The sequence below is a fragment of the Condylostylus longicornis genome, unplaced genomic scaffold (assembly GCF_029603195.1).
Source record: "Condylostylus longicornis isolate FDR11 unplaced genomic scaffold, ASM2960319v2 ptg000153l, whole genome shotgun sequence".
Lineage (NCBI taxonomy): Eukaryota > Metazoa > Arthropoda > Insecta > Diptera > Dolichopodidae > Condylostylus > Condylostylus longicornis.
The window spans coordinates 1,830,091-1,841,714 of record NW_026578121.1 but is presented as its reverse complement, the minus strand read 5'-3'; positions in this window follow the sequence as shown (position 1 = coordinate 1,841,714).

Below are 11,624 nucleotides of genomic sequence, written 5' to 3'. Positions count from 1 at the left end.
ATTTAGGCAAGCATTGGGGATTATCATTTATTGATTTTATTCAAAATTGGAATTCGAGTGATTGTAACAGAAATAATAGCATGCACTGTTATCCTCTTGCAACATGAGATACTTTAAATCTGTTGATTCAAATAGTTCCATCGTGCAAATTCTGTCAGGTATAGACAAATCCGGTTGGAATACACTCTGTATATACATAACTTTATAGTTAGAATACTGTGGAAAATAAAAATAGTAGGATTTGCATTCCTTTGAGCAAAGCTCATATACGTTAGACTTCGTGCTACTTCGTACTGGTTCGTATATACAACACTCTCTAGTAAGCCACGCTTGAACCGCGGAACTTTCTCATCCTTTTTATTCTGTTAACACTACTCTTAACCGACCCTAGTTATTATATCTAGGTAAACAGCAAATCCATGATGATAATAACGCCGAGGATATTCTTAGATGTATATATATAAAATCATATAAATAAGAATAATAAATTAGTCTAAAATAAATTTGTATTTAGGTCTTTTATTATACGTATGTGTACAATAAACAATCAAGTAAACTATAATAGCTTAATATACAAAAACATTTGGTTTAATATGGTATAAGCATACCATGTTGAATTTACATATACACATATTTATATAAAACATGAGATATAATATTTATATCTTTATATATATATATGTGATATTTTATCTTAATACCATGCAGTTGAATAATAATCAAAGACCCTAAATATAAACACAATATTTTTGCGAAAAATTAAAGTATAAATTTTAGAGATTTGAAAATTCTATAAAAGAGAAGATTTATAGATTTACAATTAATTTATAAACCTTGTTATTTGTGACGAAAACAACATTATTCTTCATTGTAATAAATAAACGATAATCATGGGATCAACAGATCAGCTCATAAAAAAAAAATTTTTTATTTTTTTTTTTATTTAATATTTTATTCACATTAAATTCCATTTTTTTTTTACCACGAAATGTTTACCATATATGTTTGTATGTATACGTGTTTATTATTTATATAAATTTCATATTAAAGTAAACGCGATCTATAAAAATGACATTAATCCTTAATAGCAGCTGGTAAATCCAGTTCGCACACTGTTTATTAATACCAGATTAACAATATTTTATATGAGAGAGAAAAAAAAACAACAACATAATATACATGTATATATAACATAATATATATAACACCACTACAATTAAATAAATTAAATAATTTCCTATACAAAAATTAAATCGTCTATATAGTTATATAATTATGATTTAAAATAGTTTAGAAAAAAAAAAGAGAAATTGCCGTTATAAAAGATATTAAAATAATTACATAAATTTTTGTACATATATATTTAAAGAAGAGAAAGAGGAAAATATAAAATCGCTAAGCCTCTATGCACAGAATTTAAATCACATTTCTTACACTTCACTTATAATATGTTAATTAAAAAATTATAGACTGTAAACTATAGGCCATAAAATTTTTCTGCCATAACTCTTTTCCCTTGTAAATTGTGAGGCTTCAATATTCACATACTGCTCCAAACGTACCCTATATTAATATTATAATATAAATTGCTTCGTAAACACCCAAATCCCTATGAAAGTCACTACTGCGTGATATCACAGAACAACTACCATACTATACGAAGCGCCTTGTTCTGGACTTCCAGTTTGTATTTGCTTCATATGAGTTTACCTGACGCAGCCCCATAGCTGCATGCCATATGTCTACATATGCTTTATTATTTGGTTATATGTCAGCACTTTGTTTTATATAGTAAATTTAGACTCAAGACCTAGGAGGCCTATAGTCTTCTTCTTATATTTGTTTTCTAATTCTTAATTTTTTTCTTTTTGATATTTTCCTTCCATTTAAGATTGGCAACCAAAGGTTTTCTAGGCTTTTTCCTAGAAAACAATTCCTAGGTTTTTGACAGCTTTTGATATTCCTGGAGCTCCTCATTTGGGAATAAATTTAAAAATAATTTCTCTTTCAGTATTAATTCATATTGAAATAGTTGAAGCTTCTGGATTTTTTTTTCTGACCTCGGAGTTGCAATAATACTGTTTTACTTCACAATTTAACTCATAAAAGTTTATTACTCTGTAAGAATTTAGCATGGCAATGAACTCACACGAATTTTTAATTGACAACAAACAGTAGTTGGTCAGTATTTCTTATATATGTTTATTAAATTCACAAACAAAGTTTATCATATTGCGTGTAAACTGGTATAATTTAAAGAATCCTAGTGTCTAATTTTCTCTAAATTTAAAAGCATACCGGAAATTTGAGCATTACAAATGGAAAAATAATTTCATTGAGTCGGATAAATTTCATATATTTTTACAAATTAAATAATGTTGTTAATTTAGATTAGTTTAATTTACAATGTCATACCCATGTAAATACATACACGCCTAGTACATACATATGTATTCATTGTATATTTACTTATATTTAACATTTTAATATAATTTTTTCACTTTACAATTTACAACAAAATTTTATAATAAAACACAATATGTATAAGAAAAAAAAAGCACAACTGTAAAGATTAAAAAAAAAAACCCAATCAACTAAACTGAACTGTCATATTTATGTGTCAATGTATGTAATATACATATCCATTTTAATCTATTGTAAATATCCAATGTCTAAATACATACAAACATACATAATTGTAATATGTTTATATGATGTTATATTGTGCCCCTCTTCCACAAATAGATTATACTTATGTTATACCTTATAGCCAATGGGAATGACAATGGTGAACAGGAATAATATGTCGGAATAATGAACCAAAAAAAAAAAACAAAAAAATCAGAAAAATCCGTTGCATTCTCAATGTGATTTTATTTATTTTTTGTTGTGATTCTTTATTTATACTTTTTTTTTTTTTGTATAATATTTCGGTTTGAAGTATATTAAAATTATATATGTGGTAAAAAATTAAAAGACGAGCCCATTGTACACATGTATGCATATATGTACATTATAGAGTATGCATAATAACATTATGTAGAATTTATAGGCAATGCACATACATACATATACCTTTATATACGCACATATATACGTAGCATAATATACAAATATTTAAACCCGGAAAAAGATTGTTTTATGGTTCAGTGGTACCGCTCTTTTGTATACATACATACAAATATATATATACATATTTATGGATATCCAATTCATTAGAAAAATATAATTCCTTTTTGGAAAATTGTACATCCATACACACATGCATACATACAATATATGTGCTATATACAATTTTATAAGGATTACAAGAAAAGCATAAAGGAAACAATAAAGAAAAAAAAACCGAAAAATTATGATGATTTTTGCTTTTAAAATTATGAAAAAAGAAAAAATTAATATTTTAAATACAAAATATTTTGAATCCTTTTCTTGTTTTTTTTTTTTTTTTTGTTCCATTTTTAAATAATAATATTGGGTATTACATGTTGTAGATTTTATTGTATATTGAGGATCAGAAAGACCATAATATTTTATTCGGTCAATTGAAGTTTTCATTATAAACAAAAAAAAAAAAAAAACACAGAAAAAAATTTTACCAAAAAAAAAATGCATTCTGGCTATTTTTTTTTTTAATATTATTTTTTAAAATAAAAAACAAAAATTCACTTTTGTTTGCAAAGATTTGGGTTTTTTTCGAAAATAAAAAAATCCACACAAAACTGGGAAAAATTAAAATGAACTCATAATAAAAAATTTTTATTTATTAAAATTTTTTTCATATTTGTACATGTATACAGGGTGACCGAGACGCAATAGGTATACTCACAAAGTAGGGTAATAGAATGACTTTAGTCGAATAAAACACTACTACTGACATTTTGCTTTTTGAACCGCTCTTGAGCTTCTTGAGCTGTGACTATTCAACGTTGGAATCTCCGAAAACCTGTATAATTTTTACGTGCTTATCGATAACTCAGGAAATATGACGTAGGTAGAGCTAACTTTATATTAATTTTGAAGGTACTAAAATTTTCTCATTCTAACGGTATGTTAGTGGTGCCGAAAATTTTTTTAGTTTCAAAGAAATTTAAGTGCAAAGTCAAAATTTTTAAAAAATTTTCTAATAAATTTAATTTTTCTTTAATCGTCATTTTTTTTACAGAAAGTAGAGCCTTGTATTCTGTCCTTCATTTTGGTATTACATGATGAATTAAAAATCTTAGGAATACAACGTGTATCAGGCGAAAACCTGAGGTCAAAAACTTAAGTTAAACAAAGTATTTTTAAAAGAAAAACAAATTTTTTTTAAACTTTATTACGCAATATTATGATCATGTAGTATGTTTTTCCGAAATGGATTTCAAAAAATTTTCAGGAATATCGCGCTTACGAGAGAAATTTAAAATCAAGTTAAAAAAAAACAAGATTTTTCGCAACAAATTATAATTATAATTCAAGTTATATTTTCCCTCCTGATTACTGTGAATTCCCGGACACCTCATACATATATATCCATATGTGTGTTTACATACGTATATTGTATATATAGGTAAATAAATCTTGTAATATTATAATATTGTAATAGCATAATGGAATATTGTGAGCGCTTGCTTACCATATTCTTAGTCTTTTCAATTAAATTATGCCAGATTTTTTTTAATTTGTTTTTTTTTTTCTTTCGTAAATTGATTGGAAATTATAATTTATACTTTAGATGTATGAACAGCTTATACAGAACATCCATATATATATACATACGCAGCTATGAACAAATAAAAATAGTGAATCCATTTGCTTTATTTATACTAGATGTTGATTTTAACAATTGAATGTCGATTGTGAATCAAATTAAAGGAATGCTTAAAGTTGCGAAAGAAAAAATATAGGTAAAGGAAAAAATTACACCATGAAACAAAGGAGCGCTTTTGAATCGTTTGATTCATAAAATGATGCAATATAATTAAGTCGGAGAATCAATTAAAATTTTATATAAGGTACAAGGTAAGTAAATATAAAACACGGCACTAAATTTTATGTGACCACACTAAGACACTTTGAGAAGTTGATTATAAGAGTTCCGAGATTTTTTTTAGAAACAAATTTCTTAAAAACCTGTTGGCTCGAATATTTTTTGAATTCTTTTAGGCCCTGTTATACTAAAATTTAAAATCGTCAAATAATGTGATCATACTTGGAGTAATTGTTGGAATGATTTCGGTGAATTGTATGACTTTTGTTCAAGTTGTTTTTAGAAATATGCCTTGTGAGGCTAATTAAATTACACATTCAGAAAATATTAAATTTTAATTAAATTTTATGTACTGATATTTGGCAGGCTTATATGTAATTTAGTGAATTTACGAGAATCGAGACCGTCGTAATCATGGAGAAATTTTTAAGGCCGTCGGTTATCTCAAGCATGAAGAAAATTTTACTATAGTCATTTTGTATATCAAGAGAAGAACCAAACAAAAAGAATCCAACCAAACAAAACTTTAAAGGAACCGGCTTAACAACTTCTCGGCTCAAAAACTTTAGAACGAAACACAGGGTTGTTTGGGTACATTAGCAGAAAAAATATACAATGATTCATCTAGAAAAGTAAAAAGCATTTAAATGTGTGGTATGTCTGTTTCAAAATAAAAGCAAATCATTTATAACTGTGTATTTAATTTTTTGGATAACTGAAGCTTATGTTTGTTTGCCGCAGCAGAAACTTAATTTTATTATCCTCATAATATTCGTCTTATGTATAGAAAACTTGAATATGAAATATATCTTATGTATGAAATATATGAATAAAACTTGCCTCTACAGCAAAAGTTAGAAAAGATAATATTTAAGTTTTAAAATCATTGTGTAATTTATGGAAATCAAATGATATTAAAGATATCAAAGAATACGTTATGTAAATTTCTTCCTTCTAAAAATTATTCTTTAAATTTAATAAGTAAACAAGAATGTTATTTACATAATATTTTTATATTTGTGTCTCTTCCGTATTCAAGATTCAAAGGAAATTTAATTAGTCGCATGATTTAGCACCCATTAAAATATTTAAATGAAGAATCTTGGATTTAATTTTTTAATTTCTTTACAATTTCTTATGTATCCTTAGAAAATTAGTTTTATTTATGATATTCTTATGTATATTCAATGTTATTATATTAAAATTGCACAATTGAAAAAATTGCATATTTTTAGGAAAAAATGTAATGCAATGTAATTGAGATCAAAGAAACTTTAGAATATTTTGAACTATCATCCATCTACAACTTTATAACAAGAATCTACACAAGACTATGAAGAAGATTACACTTAAAGAACTGTTCACGTTATTGTGATAATGCGGACAGTCGCAATAAATGTCAAAATATTGTTTCATGATCAATATTATTTAAGATTCAATGACTTAAATATGGTAGCTTATATTGATGTGACATTCGGCACCGACAATCGCGGAATTGTGAAAAAACCGTTCATTATGTTATAATTTTAAAAGAAAAATTAAAAAAAAGATAAAAATTTAAATTGTCGCTGTCGCTGCCATTATAAACTGAATTGCGACAATAATATGTCTGTAGCATCTCGTACGACTCTTGCGCTCGCAATGTCGTAGCAACGTGAACAGCGCATAAAACAGATTTTCTTCACGAAATTTTAAATTTATCACCTAAATTAGAGATTTAAGATTCAAGGTAAGGAAATTTTTAATTTTTAACTAGCTTATGACTTTGTTATTAATTAAAAATGTAGACTTTTAAACAAATTTTAAATATGAAATTTCATTTGAAAACTGCTATGTTGCATTACACACTTACATATATGGAATTAATTAACTCTTAGAAAGAAAAGAGAAAAAAGATTGAACTTAGCACTTTCTAAATATTAAAAAAAGTTTTATTATCCTCTAAGGATAAAATTCTACTTAAAAGTTAAGAAAATTTTTTATTTTAACATTTGAATAATTTTCAAAATATTTTTTTTAATTTTCTCATATTACACACTATGCATATATATATATATATATATATATATATATATGTGATATACATATAGACTTTAAGCTATTTACATAACTTCTTCAAGAAAATATTTTAAGAAAAGAAATGAATAAATAATTGTGATGTTACGAGTATGTGTGTATATATGTAAGTCTCTTGTATAATCAAATATTAAAACAAAGTTATAAAAAATATGTGTGTTTGTTATAAAAACTTTTTAAATGAGACAGTCGAAAAATTTAAAAAAGAATTTTCATTATCACATACGCATGTCAACACGAGTTCATTCCCAAAATTCATCAATTCTGGGTATACTCGTATTTTATAAACACGGAACGAGTAAAGAACTTTGTTAGCTCGAAATATCAGAACCGTACCAATTTTGAAAATACTTTCGCTGAATATTTTTGACATTATCATGGGTAAATACGACCTGACTATGGCGAAGTTACAAGCTTTCCAAGATTTTGCATTTCATTCGTTCAAAAAAAACAAACACCAATTCTGCTCCCATTCCTGAAGCTATTGTTATATAAAGACAAATTTAAATCTTTAGTAGATTTTTCCTCTTCTATTGACATCGAAAAAAGACTGTGAAATAAAAATTCTTGTTCAGCTTCAACCAAATCTCCTACACCATTTCTATATGAAAATGTCTTCAGAGTATTTTCGCGGCTTCATTTACATTTCTATTTTCGATTAACGATTTCCATCGATTTTTTACTTTGATTTCAAGTGACACTCGTTGTACTTGCTTTTGAATGTCATACAAAACAATACCTAAGTATTATTCTTTCGAGATCACAGTGAGGAATTCAAATTGTTGCTGTTTGTTAAAAAGTCAACCCAATAAATACTAGATGATAAGATTGCTTACATATGCCACTTTGGCTCGTTTTGTGTCAAATTTTAACAAAACTTCGTCCATAACAATAAGACACTGAAGAAAGCAACGAAAAACAAACCTCTCTCTCTCTCTGCGGAAAAGTGGATTTTATTCCGCATTATTGATAAAGAATATTTTGAGAGACAAACTTCAGAATGACGAATTAACAATTTTCTTCAGCGTGTACACCAAAATGAAAATGTAACAAAAACTTTTTTTGTTCTATGAACAACGTAGATTAAACATTAATTAATAAATTTGGTTAAACTCTCTTTTTGATAACTAGTCTAAATTATATAAGCAGATTAAAGTGAAATCTTAAGATTTTCTTATATATTTAAGAAAATAAATCAGAAGTAAAATTATAATTGACGCTTGCACATACATATATTAATATGTGCGTGATCATACATACATTTAAATGTATATAGATACATAATATTGCACTTACTCTTAAACAACATTTTATTGTCATATTTTTGATTTTTACTTTTGATATTGTTTTCAGATACAATATATGTAAATATTTTCGAACTCTGTATAATACGTACGTGTGCATTGAAATTTAATATTCTTCTTCGTTAAATTTATAATACATACATATGTACATTATGTATGTTTATTTTGATATATCATGCGTAAAATCGCTGTACTAACCAATACGAATAAAAAAAATATATAGAATGTAGTCGATATTGGTAGGAGTCGGTAAAACCAATATTAAGCTAAAAAGTTTTAAAATAAGTTCGTAACCTCGAAATTTTATATATTAATAACAAAAGTAAAAAGAAAAAATTTTTGAATAAAAAACTTTTTTTATAAAGCCTAAATAATGTAAATCATACCTGATTTATGTATGTACGTGTGTATGTTATATGAATGCTTTAAATAAACTTACAATTTACATTCCATTTGTATGTTGCATGTTATTTTCTCATGTCGTCTATATTTAATAATTAATCACATACAAATTTATGACGTAAATCGGGTTGTGTATGAAGAAAATATAATTTCCGTCGGCAAATTCTTCAGTTTTTCTTAAGATTCAAATTATATTTTTAAGTCTCCAATGCAGTTGTTCAGCTCTTTCTCTCTTTCAAATGCAGTAAGAGTTTTCATTTTCAAGTCACATATATTGTGGATTTAGTTTACGGGTATTGGTTTCCATTTTGCAATAAGTTCGCTTTTGCAATGTTTCATTTAAAAATTTTATTTTTAATATTTTAATTAATAAAATCCACAATTAAATTTCTTCAAATTTAGTTCTATAATTTTTTTTTATAAATATAAATTTAACAATATTTAACATATTTGATTTTTTTATTTAAATTTCAATGCCAATTATGTTTGAATTAAAAATTTTAAAATATAGTTTGTTCGATTGTAAATTTCCAATAGAGACAATAGAATAATTACACTCCTGGTCACGACAAGCACTTATGGCTTATTGGAGTCCTCGACATATTACTCATTTAGATAGATATTACATTACTTTAAACAATTGCTCAATGCTTTCTAAACACAGTCTAAAATATTGCCCAAAAAAACTATTCTTTGAGATTTTTTTTTTGGGTATAATAAAGGCTTGCACTTAGGATTATTTTGCATATTTTTTTATGAGTTTTAGCTATGTATCATGCACTGTATGTGTAACTTGTCCACATTCTATTGTACATACTTATATGCATATCGATTTGGAATACTGCGCGTAATAATAACTAAGGCTCATGAATAAACGCATGTTTGGGCGCCAGGCAGAGTCTTATTGATTTAAACCATAATTCTGATTATTGATATTAGTTTCACATGTGCAAGAAACCATAATTTCATACTAATTTGCGTGTAACTTGTCGGACGGTGCTTGAAGTAATGTACAATAACAATTTCAACTTGTAAATGTATGCATGTTCAGGCGCCAGGCAGTCACATCAATTTATTGATACCAGCCAGTTTCTTATATTTAATGTTCATAAAATAATTGGTTCCACAAATTTACATACACTATTTTAGATATATATATATATAAATAATGCAATATATATATATATATATATATATAAATACATATAAAAAGTGCATATGTATATTTTTTACATTGTTATAAAAATGTCATCAAAATTGTAACAAATTTAAAAAAAAAAATTTTATATACCATTAAAAATCAATGAAATTCTTATATTGTAATTCATATTTTTCCAAGTATTAAGTATATTTCTTATGCCTTTATAAATAATTATAATCTCCTCAAAAAAATAGAAAAAAATGAATTTGGTTAATTAAATTTCTTTTAAAAAAAAAAATTCTTTTCACTTATTGCCGACATTTTGTCCTTTCAAAAATTTAGTTCAATTCAATTTACTAATAGACCTAATTCTAATGCATATTTTATTTTATATAATAGATCATTTAACTATTATATTAAAATGTACATATATATATACAAAATTCAAAGTATATACACTAAATATAATAATTGGCATATAAAGGACACCAAAAATTATGAAATGAGATTAAAAAAAAAATATGCACATACAAAAAAAAAATTTTTATTTTTTTTGAATGGCTATGCGGCTAATCTTGGAAAAAAAAAATTAATTTTTCATATTTTTAAATCCTTTAAGCCTAATCGATTTATTATTTTTAATAAGGTTATCAATGTTTTTCTTAAATTCAATGCAATTTATTTCTTGTTAGAAAAATTTTTTTTTTCTGCTCTCCTGCTGCGAAAATTTAAAGAGTTTTTACTTATTTTTTTAAAACAAAAGCACAAATATATATTAAACATGTGTGTAAGGATAAATATGATCCTTTTTTTTCCGAAACCTTATAATATGCATCTATATAGTAGAAGTAAAATATGTTTTATAAGTAATATGGCAACTAAAATATTAAATTTATTATTTTTTTTTTTATAAAAATGGTTTATCGTTATTATCTTTTAAAGAAAATTTTATTTATTTTCCCTTTCTTTTATTTTTTTTTTGTGTTAAATGTGTAATGAGATCATCCGTCGGTAAATTATAATTCATAAATGAATTCAGTGCATATAATATATATGTATATATATATGTATATAACCTGTAATATACGCACAAAAATTATGAGCAAAGAATCCTTTCTTATAACATTAAGAAAAGGATTAAATTTACTTAATATTTGTAACACATCTAATTTAGAGTTTTTGTTTTTGTTTTCTTTAGTAGAAATTAGAAATATGAAATAATTTCATTTTTAATACTATTAAATTTTTTTTCGTTTTCAAAACTAATTTGGTTTCTTATTCTTGTATTTTATATTCTTAAAATGTAGTTCTTTGTATTATTGCAATTCAAAAAGGATTTAAAGAATGTTTGTTTTTCTTTTAAAAATGTAGATTTCATTAATTTATAAAATTTTGTTATAAACATTTTAATTTAGGTTATTAAAATATTGATTTAAATTCGAAATATATGAAGAAAACAATTTCTTTACTAAAAAAATTGTTAAAGATTCTCTTTAATTCTTATTTAAAACTGACATTTAATTTAATTAGGGAAATGGTTACCTTAATGAAAATTCTTACAGATAATTACGTTACACGGCCAGTGGAAATTAATTCCGTATGGAAATTGTTTAAAGCTAAATGAGCTTTTATTTGAAAACATGGATGATATTATTCTGTAGGAGGTGTGACTTCAATAGTATAAAGTTACATACTGTATAATATAACCAAAATTTGGTGATTTGCCGCA